Source organism: Thunnus maccoyii, chromosome 7, assembly GCF_910596095.1.
Source record: "Thunnus maccoyii chromosome 7, fThuMac1.1, whole genome shotgun sequence".
Classification (NCBI taxonomy): Eukaryota; Metazoa; Chordata; class Actinopteri; order Scombriformes; family Scombridae; genus Thunnus; species Thunnus maccoyii.
In genome coordinates this window covers 18,286,773-18,303,043 of record NC_056539.1, presented here as the reverse complement: position 1 = coordinate 18,303,043, position 16,271 = coordinate 18,286,773, and the positions used below count along the sequence as shown (strand labels likewise).

The 16,271-nt window shown below is 38.0% G+C and overlaps 1 protein-coding gene across 7 annotated transcripts in view; it reads right to left on the bottom strand.

Moving 5' to 3' along the window:
* negr1 (neuronal growth regulator 1) overlaps positions 1-16,271 on the bottom strand; it is a 164,067-nt gene that overhangs the window by 111,732 nt on the left and 36,064 nt on the right. The window lies entirely within an intron of this gene.

The following is a 16,271-nucleotide window of genomic DNA, read 5'->3' as shown; positions in this document are numbered from 1 at the left end:
TCTGTGCCTTCTCCCTCCAGAAATTTATTGTTATCTTACAGTTTTTGTAAACTCTCACCATGGAGTCAGATGCTTGTATGCATACACCTCCTCACCAAGGTATGTGTCCAAACAGGCCATTTTTACATTAGCACCTCGTCTCAGGGGTTGCTGTTTACTGTGACTGCTTCCTTTGTTGCAGCTGGCTTGAATAGGAACCATGTAAGAACTCATCACAAGTCTGGCATGAGTTTGACAACCCAGTGTAGCAAATTTAGGCTGCTGTGAGGCAAAGCCTGACTGCCTGTGATATCGACCAGTTTGATGTAGTGTGAACTGAGTGCAGAACAGTCATGTAAAACCAATGGATAAAGAATACACTGTACATACAGTACAACGTATGTATAATTGCAATATTATTGCAATAATATTGTAGCAACAATCATCACTAAATTAACAGCTGCACAAATCTGTGTGTACTATCCTCAAATTCCCTAAAATCAGACTTACCAAAGATTTCAAAGTAAGTTTATTTAATAATTTATCATCCAGCTTGTTTTTACAAGATGGAAGGGGGTGTGTCATAACCAGGATAATTAAGCTGGACTGTTTGACCTCTTTTTCATCTCTGCATAGAAACTAAAGATGGAACAAATCCTGCTTAATGCCCGTATATATATTTTATCTTCCATGATAAGACAGTTTTAGTTGATAAAATGCTTTGATATTAAAGATATTTGCAGTGGAAAGCTTCACTCGGTTTACCTCGTCTTGTTTTTATTTCCCTTTTTTGAGAGCAACACATATTTCTGCCACCATTTACCATTAGATCAACATGCTACATCATGTACCAATGCTATGAACAATGCAATATTAAATGAAAACCACAGCAACCTTTCAATCAGGCAAAGCAGCACAAAACTGATAACACCTAAGGTGGACTTTGATTCCATCAAGCCCCTTTTCTCTGGTTGCCCACCAGGATACAGGCTTCCCATGGTTTATACAAAGCTCAGGTAATTATTCGATTCTGAAGTAGCTTTGACACCTAAAACATGCACTAATTGATACTTTTATTTATCCCTGCTTCTGACAAGTGACTGCATACGAACCAGCCTCATTACAAGCTTCTTTTTTTTCGTTGTATTTTGGCTCACAAATAACAGAGTTCAATTCAAACCCTAGTGATTATGTGCAATGTGCAAAAGGAAGATGATAAGCTGCTGTTTGAGCACCTCACATGAATGGAAAATGATGACAAACCATTAATTACAGTATGGCAGCTGGTAAGAGAAGCAGATTGTAATTCGTTTAGCCAAACTCATTCAAGCTCTTTGATCAGATGCCATAATTAACACTGGGGCATCATGCTGACCCAAATTTATACTTGCTTCATAAAATTGTTTTCTAAGTTCTTCAACTGTAAATATTCTTCCTCGCACTAACTCCACAGATCTTGACTTGTAAACATATTTCAATGTTTCACAGTCTAGTAGTTCACATTCAGCAGTTTTTTTCCCCCTACGTTTGGCAGAAGAAATGAACAAACACTTCTGGATGGGTCCCTCTGTAGTCTGAGATCTGTTCTTACGTAACGGTTACATAATAAACACACAGGACGGTTAAACTTTGAGCCATACAGACCCCATGTAAGCTCTCTTTTCTCTACATTTTTGCACACATACAACTTCAGCACAATACCTCTACTTATCTTTTGCAATACAGGAGAAGACATATATAAGATGTAGCCACTTTTTTTTAATGTCTTCTTTTCTAGACAATTAAGATGTTAAATAAGCAAAAGAAAAACTTGGGTTTTCATCATGTCACCTGCTAATAGGGCTGAGCTATTTCAGAAAAATATCTTATTTCAATTGTTCTGACCAATATTGCAACTGCAATTTAATTAAGAATAGTATAAGCCTGTATTTGCTGTCTATATGACATGAAACAATACACTGCAAGATATGTATTATCACAAATCTTTTTTTAATAGAATGCAGTTGCTTTTTGCATTTAAAAATTAATCATGACATTCAAGTCACACTGTATATATACAGTGTTATAGAATAATTATCATAATTTTATATATACACTTCAATCTGCCCTGCTCTTTACTTGCAGCTGATGTTGCGCTAACGTAAGCATCACAGTAGAGTCCTGGAAGTTTCTGAGTTTTAAAGGTTAAAAGCTTAAAGTGATGATATGATGTGCTTTAGAGTTAAACTGGGAGATTTTGAAAACTCTGTTCAACAGCTGAAATTTACACTCGACAACTAACAAGCTACGTGCTAGCTACCTGTCTGAAAATAACATGAGGCCATCACTTAGATTGTTACTCTAGAAAAAGACTTCATTGGTCTTTTCTTAAACACCAAAAAGATGTGACCTCCGAAAACTTGCCAAGACACTCTTAATCATGTATCGTAAGTTATCATTAAAATTACAGCTCTTGTTATTTCAAAATTGCATTCAAATCTGGATATCAATACTGATATCAGATATTGGTCAGATACCGACTCAAATAGCTTGATCGGGTATTGGTGACAATGGTTCGATCTGATATCGGATACAATTATTTTAATAAATATCAATTCAGCAGATTTGTATGTATGTATATATTTGTTACATTTTGTTTTACAAAGTTAGGAAAGCAATTTAAAAGCATGATCCCAGTCTCTTCCCCACAATGAGGCATAAAGCTTATTAATTAAGCACTGGTGTGAGATCGGTACTCGGTATCGGCCAATACCCAACCCCAAGTATTGGTATCGTGATATAAAAAGTCAGATTGATGCATCCCTATTCAAATCGCAACTTTGACACAAAAAACATATTTTTGTTAGCATTTTTAAGGATGTGAGTAAAAACAAACCTGCGGCCACACTTAATGAAGTACAGCTTCAGTTCAGGCAGAGCACTGAAGTTGTGCTTGTTTCAGCTGACTGGCCTCAGCTGTTGTCAATATGCCTCACAATCTCTGACTCATCCACAGCTGTGTGGCTGCTAACATCTAACCACATTCACGCAGATATACACCGCAGACACAGTTCACTCTTCCGATTATGCTCTTGAAAACATAGTTTGCTGTTGAAGCTCTCTCCACACCCCCAACCTCCTCTTTATGTAGTTCATATTGTTGATTTAACTGAGATTAATGTCCATGTATGTTTGTTAGGGGGATTAGCTCTCTAAGCAGAATCCTCATTGCTGCTCGGATTCTTTGAGCGCTCCCTTGAACAGCATAGCCTTTTCCACCAAATATAACAGTATAACCATTTGCTATAAATGGTTAATTCCCCTCCTCCTCTACATTGACAGTTTCTGATCAACACTTACTATGGCGGCAGGTGTTTGCCACAGTCTGGCAGGTGCCATTGTCTCACCTTCCCCAGTGTTTCCCCTAGATTGAGTGGTTTGGCCTGGCGGGGGGGTGGGGTGGGGTGTTGTCATTGATCGGTGTTGTCGATTTTCTTTTGGGAGGGGGGAGCGAATTAGCAGGCAGCTACACATTTCTCCGTTTTCTATTTATCTGTTTAGCGTCATCAGGTTAGGCTAACCCATTGTTGCTAACTTTGGAGCTAACCCCTTCACTTTTCCAGCAGTTGGAGAAACAACAGACGTGACTTTTCATGGTTTTGACAAACTGCAGCATTTATTAACTGTAGTCTGTACTGTACATTTACTGCCAGACTGACAACTTGCTGCTAACCTTTTCCTCTGCTCCGCTCTCTTTCACCGTTGTTTTTCTGCCACTCGCTCTCTCGCTTAACCGCTCACTCACTTACACTTTGGCCTATTCCTTAAATTACGCTACCTGCAGTTTCCCAGGCAACGACACATACGTTAACTCATGTTTCGTGACAGTGCTGCTCAGAGGCTCCCAAATGCTATTGATTTGCAAATGAATGGATATTTGGTGTGATTTTTGACATTTAAAAAATTATTTTTTGGCCTGGCGGGGGATCTCATTGGCCTGGCGGCCCGCCATGCCTGTACTATTATAGGGGAAACACTGTTCCCTATTATCTTCTGGGGAAATGGCACTCTTTTTCACTTAGATTAAGGAAAAGCTGTCATCCTCGTTTCTACTTGGTCAATATCGCATCTCAAGTGCTATCCCAAGTCTGATCCTGCATTTGTCAGTTGTTGCTGTCCTATCTCCATGGGGAAGCTGCTATACTGCCTGTTTGCAATCATCCAGTCATGTTGACACATTGGGCAAGTTTGCTGCTCTCCAGCCTCCCCTCAATTCATGGAGCCAACACACCTAATACTCCAATGTGGTAAACAATGGGCGAGCCTTGGCCAAACTTCGTCAGCCTGCCTGTGTTGGTGGGAATGGAGCTTCCTCCCCTGAAGACCAGAGGTTCACCACTTTTCTCTGTCCTATTCTGCTGCTCTGTGGGGATGTCCACCTTAATCCTGGGCCTGGAGACTACCAGTTAGTTTGAGGTGACAGATTCCAAACCACACCAGGACCTGGAGTCTACCAGCTAATAAGAGGGGACGGCTTCAAACACACATCGGTTGTTCACGGACCTACGGTAGTTACCCAACCCGTGCTTCTTCATCTCTCTTGCGGAGAACGAGTTGACATCGACACGGCACAAGGTAACTCTGTACATGAACTGGATGACACTACATGTAGATTGCTAACTGCTGGTCCCTCAACTTCTTTCACAAATATGTTACGATCATAAAACAACAGAAAACCAAAATATTTCAGACTCTAAATCATGCAGAAGGGCAAAAGTAAAACCCAAGGGGATTTTTGGTGGACACTTAAATATCAAGAGTATTGTGTCAATTACTGTCAGAGATTACTACACTAACCTTGATTATTTGTGTCTCTCTGAAATGTGTCTAACTCAAACAACTCCATCAGGTGTATTTAGTATATACTCATTATAGCTTCTATCGACAAGGTTGTAAACATGGCAAGGGTGGTGGTGTTATGATCTATGTTAAAGAAGGCATTCAGTGTAAACGATTTAATTTGCCCAGTGATACTCTGGAATATGTAATGGTAATATGGAGTTACCATTACTCTCTCCCCTAAAATGTCCTTTAATGTACTTGTACTGTATCAACCACTAACTGAAAAGGATGTGTTCTTTGATAATTTATCAGTACAAGTACATTAAAGGACATTTTAGTGATGGCAAAGAATGCTCTTAAAGGGTGATTTCAATCTCAACCGGTTAGACAAAATATGCAGAAAGAAGTTAAAGGACATTGCTAATAAGTTTCAGTTAACTCAGATGATGGAGAATCCAACAAGAATAACAAGATCTTCAAAAACCTTGTTGGATTTAATTTTCACAAATAAAGTTGATGGTATATAAAAAACATACAACCTAATCACTGGCAACATAATCTCACTTTAGTTACAAGACAGCTATCAAGGATACGGTTTAGAAATCAAAATAAAATGTAAAGAAGGGAAGCAATATATCTCATTTATTCCAAAGAAGGAATTAAAGCATTTTGAGAATGAAATAAGGCAAACTAAATGGGACAGTATAACAGTAAAAACTGTGAGCAGGTCTGTGATGATTTAATATCTAAATTTAAGCAACTTGTATCTAAATTTACTAAAACAACGCCTCAAAAGCATAATAGAAAACAGACTCTGTCTTAGTTTAATGACACTTCATGGCACTTAATGAAGAACAGAGATGCAGCCCTCAAAAAATCTCTCAAATCAGGACTGGAAACTCATCGTTTGATATATAAAGGCCTTAGAAATAAAGTTATGGGGGAGTTTAGGAAGGCAAAAGCTAGTTTCTTTCTTGAGATAATAAGACAGGCAAAAGGGAACACAAAAATGTTATGAAAAAGTATTGATCAACTTGCAGGAAACGAGCACCCCAAGAGTCGACCTATAGAGCTTAGGTTAAATGGTATTATACAAGATGACAGTTTAGTTGTTGCAAATAGTTTTAATGATTATTTTATTAACTCTATTTTGGAACTGGGTGGCAATTCTACAGACAACCAGCTTCCTACGGTTCTAACTAATGAAGCAACTGCACTGAATTTTAAACATACAGATGAGGCAAAGAAATAAAATCCTTTCATCATTATCTAGTTCAAGAGCAAAAGATACTTGGGGACTTGATACTGTTTTCTTAAAAAATATAAATATGATTTAACTACCCCTATCACTCATATTATAAACTGGTCACTGGACGAAAGCATATTCCCTGGCACTCTGACGACCACCATTGTAACTCCTGTATACAAATCAGGTGACAGACAGGAAGTAAGCAGTATGCTGCCTGCCATTTCAAAAGTTGTTGGAAAGGTTGTTGCTGAACAGCTGGTAGTTCATCTACATAAAGAAAATCTACTCTGTCCCATGCAATTTAGGTACAGAGCAAACCATCCTACTGAAACTGCACGTTGCTACTTCCTTGAAGTTATTAAGGCTAGCCTCGATAAAGGAGGGGTGGTGGGTGCCATATTTCTTGACCTGTGCAAGGCTTTTGATACAGTCAATCACTTAGTACTCCTCTCTAAGTTGTCTAAATTCAAACTTTATGTTAGTGATTCAGTCTTACCTACTTGACCGCTCTCAGTGTATATGGATAAAGGATAAAACATCTCAACATCATCTACATCAAGAGCCTGCGTTATGGGAGTGCCACAAGGTTCCTTCTTGGGGCCATTGTTGTTCAGTAATACATCAATGATCTTCCATCTGTGTGTGATGGTGTGGAGACCCCGGCATTATATGCACACAGGAAAGACACTGAACAAGTTTCTGCCAAAAGTTATTAACAATGCAAAAAGTTGCAAAGTGGCTCAGTTACTCATGTCTCACTCTGAATACTGAGAACACAGCGACCATGTATTTTATGAATTAACAAAACAAAGGGTTTTTCTAAATATTTATATAGATGGACAAAAGATAAAAAATGTTGATGAGTTTAAATACTTATGTGTTACCCAAGAATCCACTCTTACATTCAAAATGCATATTAAAAAGATGTGCCATGTAGTGAAATATTACTTAGCTAACTTTAGCGATATTAGGAATCCGTTAAAGTTGAAGGCATATTTGAATGTCTTAAAACTAATTAGGTCACTTCATAAACCAGTTCTGAAAGTCCTGGACAGGATATCACAACAGTATCATCATTGTGATATACTGTTAAATATAAAATGCTAAGCTTTGGCAACTCAGTGTTGCATTCAGATGTCCTTTTAGTGCATAAGATAATCCATAATGCTGCTCCTTCACCGTTGAAGAGCTTTGTTCAGTTCCGCTCTGAGCAAATGAGCAGAGCTTCAAGGTCTGCTTCAAGGGGAGAATGTAGCGTCCCTAAACGAGGCTCTGCCTTTGCACAATCTGCTTTTTCTTTTAAAGCCATTAAAGAATGGAATAAGGTACCTGTCAATCTGAAAACCTGCACAGATTTCCATATTTTCAGCTGTGAAGTTAAAAAATGGATTTTAAGTAACCAGTCTTGTCAGCATTAATTTGACATTTTGATGACCTGTTTTTATAACTTTGGATATATGTATGGAATATTAGATATATGTATGGAATATTTTGATATTTGTATTCTGCTATTCCTATTAAAAGTGTGTGTGTGTGTGTGTGTGTGTGCATGTGTACGTGTGCGCACGCAAATGTATGTGTGTGAATATGCCTGTGTGGATGTCGATAGATTGCTGGTCCATTTGTAGTGGAGATGATAGGTTTTGTTCTGTGGTTTATTGTTTCTGTTCACCTGCCCAGGGACTACAGATGGAAATTAGCTAGTGGCTAATTCTGGTACAAAGCATATTGTCTCTTTGTTTGAGATTAATATATTTTATACATGGTCCCTGATATAAATAAATTTAATAACATACAACTAAAGTTTCACTGATTAAACCTTTGTTTAACTGAGCCATATCTCTTAATATGCAACTCTTTATTAAAAAAATATCTTTTTATGAAAAGCTAGTTTATTCTTCAGCACAAAGTGTCTTTGTATTCAGGGTAGAGAGACAGCATGCATACAGTATACAACAGCTGTTAGTATAACTAGAGGCCAAGTTCAACCAAGGTTTATGCAAAAGAAACTAGCTCATAATTAGGGGTAGGATTTGATAGCATTTTATCAAATTCAAATCCAGTGTCAAATCCACTTATTGAATCCAAATTATTTTGAATCTCATATTGTATATTTTTAAGTTATGTTTGCCCGTCAAAAATAAAGATGTCTAATCACCTCTTGTTGGCTGACAAGGCAGAAACAGGACAGTTTTTAGTGGCAGCCTAATTAATGTTCACAACCTGTATCTACCATCTGAAAATGACATGATCAGCATAATATATGAAGTGTTAATTATATGTATCTGATAAATTTAATTAGCAACTATAGCCTACTGTACTTAAGAGCTACTACATATACTGAAGGTCCTGATTCAGAACTATTAAATTGATCAGATTAAAATATTAGAATGAAGTGAGGTGATAAGATAGCTGAGGTAATTTTTTTTTAAGAGTCGCCACTCTGTTGGTTCCTGTTGAACAACAAAAAGATATATTCCACTTACGAAACAAGTGATGTGTCTCTTCACTCACAAACAATCTTGGGCTGAATACAGACACCAGCTGCAGACAGCACATTAACAACAGAACAGCCGATCATTTTATTTTAGCTGTGACAGAATTAACATTAATTAGCTACAGCTGATCTAATCTGCCGCTGGTGATGTCTGTCATGTCGGCTAAAAATGAGAAGCCTGATACCTACAGTATATGTTTTCCATTGCTCTTTGCTAATACAGTGGAAACCGCTTATAGTGATCACAATTACAGTGATCAACCGCTTATATGGATCAAAAAGCTCAGGACAGAATCATTTCTATGCAAATGCTGCTTAAATAATTTGCTTATAGTAATCAAGTAGTCTGCTTACGGTGTTCATTTTGGGTCTTGTCCAGCAGTCTACAGCCCGACCAGACAGGAGTGCAGTTTAGCTTGATGGTTAAGTAGTTCTGCTGATCAGGTTCTCAATGGTTAGGAGCTCTGCCCTGAGCCCAGACATCTCAGGATTCGTCACTATATCTGCAGAAAACGCAGTCTCTCAAGTGGATAACCCATGACTGCTTCTGAGTCACTGTGCCATGGCGTCCACATGGTGGCTTTCAGCGGCTCAAACGGCCAGCATCAGGTACAGCAAGTATCCCTGAACTGTAGATAAGTTAAAATGACTTAGAAGTCATTAAAAAACAGCATTCATTTCCTATATTCAGTGAGAAAAGTTTTAAAATATCAAGAATTACAAGAAACAGGGATGCTATCTGTTTCATTACTTTACATTCATGTAATAAATATACAAATGTCAATTAGACGGTAATCTGCATGAGAAATTAAAAAAAAGAAAAATAATTTGGTTATAATAACATAAGTGATCAATTTCAGCCGCACAGACGTGATCACTATTAGCGACTTCCACTATAAAAAAGACTGAGGAGAAATAAAAGGTTTCATAAGCAGTTTGTTAGCATCTGAGCTTAACACATTTCTATATTTTGCTGATCAGGATCCAAATGGAAACTACTGGAACCCATTTTTACTCACAATAAGTTGAAACTTTGGATATTTTGGAGGAGGGGAACATTTTTGATTTTGTTTAGAGTGGAGAGGTGGTTGACTGCTGGGTGGAACATCTTACTATGATAAGGGAGGAACAAGAAAAAACTTTCCTCTTCCAATCGCAACTTTTGTATCTGACACATGATCACATCTGTGACCATCGGAAAAAAGCAACACTCGACACTCGAAAATCTGTTGAAACAGTCAGCCTTGTATCATTTCTATCCTATGGCATGTCAACTGTTTCACTGAGGTACAGTATAAATTAAACATCAGACACTGAGACGACCACCTGGAAAATTTCACTCTTCTGTCCTTGTTCAACTGGAGTACGTCCAAAAATTAGTGGTGCACTTTATCACTGTAGTGGAACATCTGCTTTAAGACAATCCTTTTGGGTTTTTGTTAATAGCGGCACCCACTTAACCCGCTTGAATAAAAGTGTTTTGAAGAGCATAATGAGAGTGTGATACAGCCATAAAAATGCATGAGGAAAACCCTTTAATCGTGATGTCAGGGACAGATGTTTCATTCCATTGTAGCCTTTTCACACATAAAGAGATGCTGTGATGTACCTGCACTGTATGCTCTAAAACCTTTTCAGTGAGTCACTGCCCTTAACAGAGGCAACACTAGTGAAAGGAGAACTATGTGAAAGTGTGAAAATTCTAGGTCTTTTCTGCTGTGAAGAAATCACAATCTCCTAAAGCCCAAGTTAACATATTCACATAGCTTGTTTTGCGTTGCCAGTAGTCCAAAACCGAGAGGTATCCAGTTTACAACCAATGAATTTTGAGATTTCTACTTAAAAAATACTTAAACAGTCAGTGTTTTCAAAAAATGTCCTGTCTTTCAACAAACAAATAAATCACCTTATTGTTTCAGCTCTAGTAAGATAATACCATTAAAAACAGTGGGATGGTATTATGAACATAAAACAAAATAATCCCAAATCCCAGTGTCTGGCAAAAAATATTCAGTTTAATTACTCTGTTACACCAACATCTTTAATAAGGTCAATTTGTGCTACGGGAAATCTTTCTTCATATTCCTATCCCCCTTAATTGTGTATTATCACTACTGTAAGTGGAAAAAAATGAACATGAAGCAACAAATGCATTATTTTTGAGAAACAAGACTACATGATTACGGTTACAATTACGGTCCTATAATGCCTGTGCAAATCGTATACAATATACAAAATATGTGCAATTGATAAAATAAGAATATGTGCCAAAATAATATTTGCAATTTATGTGCATATTCTTCCATAAATGCACCATATACCCCTGATTTTTTTTTTTTTTTTTTTTTTTGTAGTTGTGGTGTCTCTTTGTCCCGTGAGCACAGGTTTAAGTTGTAGTAGCCAGATGTTGGATATTTTAAGGGGTGGGGTGTAATGTTGTTGCAGAGAATGAGGGAGAATGAGGACATACTGTAGTGCTGTGCAACGAAGGTACAGAGCACCAGGCTCTTAATCCCTAAAATAATCCTGTCGACTGTGGCCGGTGGGACACATCTGAAGCCTTCTAGCTAAAATCCACACAGACCCAGTGCTGAAACCAACACCTAACATCACAGACACAGAGAACAGTATAAAAAGTGTCTCATACCCATTAGAAACTCTAAAATCTCACTTGAAGTGAAGAGACTTTGAGTTTTATCTATTCTGAATTATTTTCTTTCTTTTTTTTCATTTCTGTTTGAGCTGACATGAAGATGGGGCATTTGACTGTGGGGGCAGGAAGACATTGTCAGACCTGTATATATAAAATCAATGCCCCCCTCCCCCTCTCTCTTATTACCATAGTAGTTACTACAACAAACCTGGCATAGCATCACCTTGTCCCCTCCAGGGTCCCCTTCAGGTGCATTCTCCCTCCTCTCTCACAGCGCATACAAATGAAGTGACCTGTGCTTGAAAAGCTTTGGTTGAATGGTTTTGTCTTGTTTCACATGCGTGAAAGCAGCTGAGTCAAAGCAGTCCACAATATGTAACTAGGAAAAAGTCATCTCTGATGTGTGAACAATAGTGAAAGGCCAAGTTTGTAACCTGTCTTTTTCCTTGTTTACACCCCTTACGTGCAAGATTTTGCAAGGTTATTTATTTCAATATGAGTATAAGTCAACACCCGTCTTTACACTAGAACTAATTCATGTACAGAAAATCGTTCAAAGCTCTACACGAGTAATCTCTGGATTAATTCACATTATTGATTCTTTTTGTCAAGCACTGACATTGACTGAATGAATTCAACTTCAAATGAATAAAAATGAATGGGGCTTACAAATTAACGGTTGAATAAAAGCTGGAATTCTGAGAGGATAAAGAGTGGCCTTTGCTGAGGCATAAAGGGTGAGCATTTTACCACCCCAGACAATTCCTCCGTATAAATATGTGAATGTGCTCTGTGTAATACATTCATATCAAAAATGAGTCCACTGCACACCCGGATACTGTTAAATGTCACATTCAAAACAGAGCTAAACAAAGCCAGATCAAACATTTAAACAGTCTACTGCACTGTTATCTGTCATATTAATAGTATACTGCCTGGGAATCATTTCCTGAGGAACACTCTACAGTTATCCAATATCACTGCCAGATAGCAATACTATGAACACAGCACTGGACTACTAAGTCAGTACCACTGAATCACAACCGCAACATAAAGATAACTATATAGTGTTTAGGATTACTACACATAGTGTACTCAAGCCTCTTTGCCTAAACAGCATTTATTTCTCTTACATTCAGCAATCTTAAAAAAGATCCAAACAAAGGATGGAAGCTCTGCGCCTGAATAGATTTACTGGTAAACAGTTCTCATTTGAACTTCCAGCAGCAATGATTCACAGTGATAAACACTTAGGAGATAAATGAGTCTGTATTTCTTTCATGAAATTGAAGCATGCTGCAGGCTTAAGACACATATTAAATCACTTCTTTTTTTTTTTTGTTTGCTGCAGGGCATCCTGCAGTGTGAGGCAGTTTGCCTTCTTGAACAATACACTCTTCACTGTGCCAGGCAGTTTTAATTTCAGAAAGGCACTTCAGTGCTAAATAGTAATCTGACCTCCAGTATCTCTGCTCGCAAGTGAGAGTGAGCTACAGTAAATGATGTGATCCACTGTGTATGCAATGTCCAAGCCGAGCTAGGGTGAGGGAGTATCCGTAGTCTTTAACGATATTTCCTCAGATCATTTTTCTTTCATTAATATGATTAGGCGTCCATCTTTTACAGAGGCGAACACTACCTTGACGTGTCAAATGCAAAGGAGAGCTGTTACAGAAAGTTGAGTAAACAGGCCTTTACCCCTGCAGACTTTAACCTTGCGTCTTACTTTTAACACAGTCTTAAGTACTCCTGGTGGAGAGCTCTGTGGGTGTAGCCTGTATGCATCACTAATATGATAGAAGACCATAGAATAGATAACTAAAACACACACTGTTTTGTCCCGTTAGGTGCCTGTCATCTGACTTGTAATTACTTGTGGATGCAGAGACCACCAACAATGTATCTCCCAAATCAAATTAACCTGTCCTTCAAAACCGGTGGCTTGACAACGCACACTGCCACCTCCCTGTGGCTCCAGCATGAAGAAGGACTGATAATTTAGCAAAAACCCTCAAAGAAAGTTATAAAAAAAAATTTTCTCCCAAAGAGGTACATGTCGGTCATCCTTGAAACTTAACTGCCGTTCATCTTAAACAGTGATAGGCATTCACAGATGCGAGAAGTTTATTATTAGTGCGCCAGTTGTGAGCTTGTACTGACTGACTGGCATTTGATATTCACCGTGAATACATGTGTGTTAATTCCTCCCCTATGGAAAGAAAGAAGGGGGGGGATCATATGCAATAGCTGGGAAGGAGAGGAGAATACAAATATGGCAGATAACTGCATTTCTGCTGTGTATTAAAGACCCGCAGATCAAACTGAGGCAAGCAGTGGGTGGTTGAAAAGCCCCTGACAAGCACACTGGAGTTCAGGGTGCTATAATATTGCCTGGGCCCTGGGAACCTTTTAATTATGTTTCACTTCATTTCAAATATGGTTATAATGTGAGGGCAGAAAATAATACACCAGATAAACTATTATGGGGTTTTTTTTCACCATGACTGGGGCCATTTAGCAATATAATAGAGAGCAAAGTAATCCCTATCATTGTCGCCATGGAACCTAAACCAGACACAACGATTCCAACACCTTTGCTTGACCTTATGCTTTTCAGAAACAAGTGCTCCGACTTTAACTTCCTGTCTATACTTGAAATGGTTGCATTGTGCAGATTGACTTATGCTGCTCATGATCACCTTGTGCCTGCATTTTAGCAAATGTCTGACTGGTTGCAGTGAATGGCTGCCACAGCAGGAAAATGAGGGGCTTTCTTCTTCGGCAGTCAGGAAAAACATTAAATTCTAATTAGATCATTTCTCCCGCGCAGCGCCAGGATCAGCTGCTCATGTTACTATTATGACTACTGGTCAGAATGTGTTTGTGTTTATGTTTTATTATACATATCAATATGATACTAAAACAGAAGTCGTCTGAGTATGGCTGTTTGAAACACGATTTCTTCATGCGAGAGTGCAAAATGGAGACTCATTTGGTTTGTTCCACTATTACGCTGCACAGTTCAGTTTACCATGATGTGGGCTTATGAAAAAGCTGATCATTTAAAATTATACTATTGACAAAACATGTATTATGTAATTGGGCGAATTTGGGTCTTAATTCATGTTGACAAATCAGCTTCCATACCAACAAATCAAAAATCAGCTGATTTACTGATTGACTGTTTGTAAAGAATAAAATAATGTTAACACCTTTAGGCCTACAACTAATGATTATTTTCACTATTGTTTCATTATTTTACTGATTAATCAATTCATGATTTTGTCTATACAGTGTCAGAAAGTAGAGAAAAATGCCTGTTATAATATCTTAAAGCTCAAATAGACATTTTCAAATATCTTGTTTTATCAGAGTCAGTTTATGATAATTAGCCTGACTCACCGGATGTAGACTGTGGGTAAAAGTCTGCCATCGTCCGCCTTTTTCAGGCAGCATTCTCTTCCCCTTCCGCTATCTGCATGTTACCATTATCAAAACCCTGTTGCTACAGGAAACAACAACAACAACCTCCGAGCTAGCAACCTACATGCTGAAAATGCCAAGTTATGTTTGTAAAAGTCCTATCACATAGTCAACATACGACTTTTACTCCTTTATGTGGCATTTTCTTTTGCGGGGATTAAGCCATTTTAACGCAAACAAGCTCACACAAGTTGCCCCTCGACACTATTTTGCAAGGGCACATTTGCTGCATCCTGGGCTTAGCGCCACCAAGATGATTGTGATTGGTTTAAAGAAATATAAACAAGCCAGAGTGTTTTTTTTCCCCCTCTAGCAGAAGCACTGTGGAGATAAGTAATAATATAATAATCACTTCTGGCTATGTGAGACTTAACTATAATGAATGACACAGAAAAGCTGCAACCAGTTATTATAATTGACATTTTTGCTTTAAAAATTACTGAAAATGACTAAAAACAATAATTTGATTATCAAAATAGTTGCCAATTAACTTTATGTCAATCGACTAATCAACTAATCTCTTGCAATTTTTCACTGCAGAAACATTGAGCTACTGCTCCAACACAAGTTACTTAAGCTAGTTGTAAGATAGTGAACAATTACCAATGATTGTCTTTCTCATCCGATATCTGTGGTGGATGTGGTTGTGTCAGGCCGTATGACATCCTCAAAAATGTGGACATGTGTTCCCAACTTGAAGAAATATATAGCGGGCTATGTTGAACTTTTTACTTGTATTTACTATAGCCAGTGATTGCAACTGGAAATTAAGAGACAAGACCAAAAATAGGGAAAAATGAAAAAATGTCAGGACGCATAAGATCAGTATGCTTTACCTGGGCAGACCTAGACCTAGATTGACCTGCTTAGAGACAATAACTTAACTAACATTTTTGATTTAAATCTCAATTTCTCAAAATGATATTACTCTTAGGGAAGGAATCTGTGCACACAGACCATTAGATTGCTTCACAAAAGAAAAGTAGAAGAAGAATCCCATCAATTGAGGCAGCCTTGTGAACAGGAATGTCATATCAGCATGATACAATGATAATTCAGAAGGCTTTTATTTAGCAGAAAATAGTAAACCCTCAACTCTTGTTCAACCAAAGCATGTTGAGAACAGAAGCCAACATAAGTGCATAAGGAAAGAGATGCCATCCCCAAGTATGGTAAAACAAACAAACACTACAACAGCTGGACTTGAAGGAAGAAATTAATCAACACAACCAGTAAAGTGTAGCTAGCAAGGGTATAACCAGCAACAGTGGTGTCACAGTACAATCAGAGGAGTGAGATTTAAAGCTCAGCAGATTATAAAGGCCTCCTCATTGTCTTGACTGAACATGACTGATGACTTGTTTGAATGTGATTGGTAAGAGAGCTGATGTAGACCAGCTGGCGACATGCACATCTTTAATGCTCTGAACAAAATGTTTCATTATTAACGGTGTCATTACCACCGAGGCTTTTAAACACAGATCAGACCATCAGGAAAACCAAATATTCATCTTAACATTAATTTGCAGTCTTGTAGGAGTTGATAGTGTTGTGCTGCTGAAATAATGCTGAAAGACATGAATGAGTTT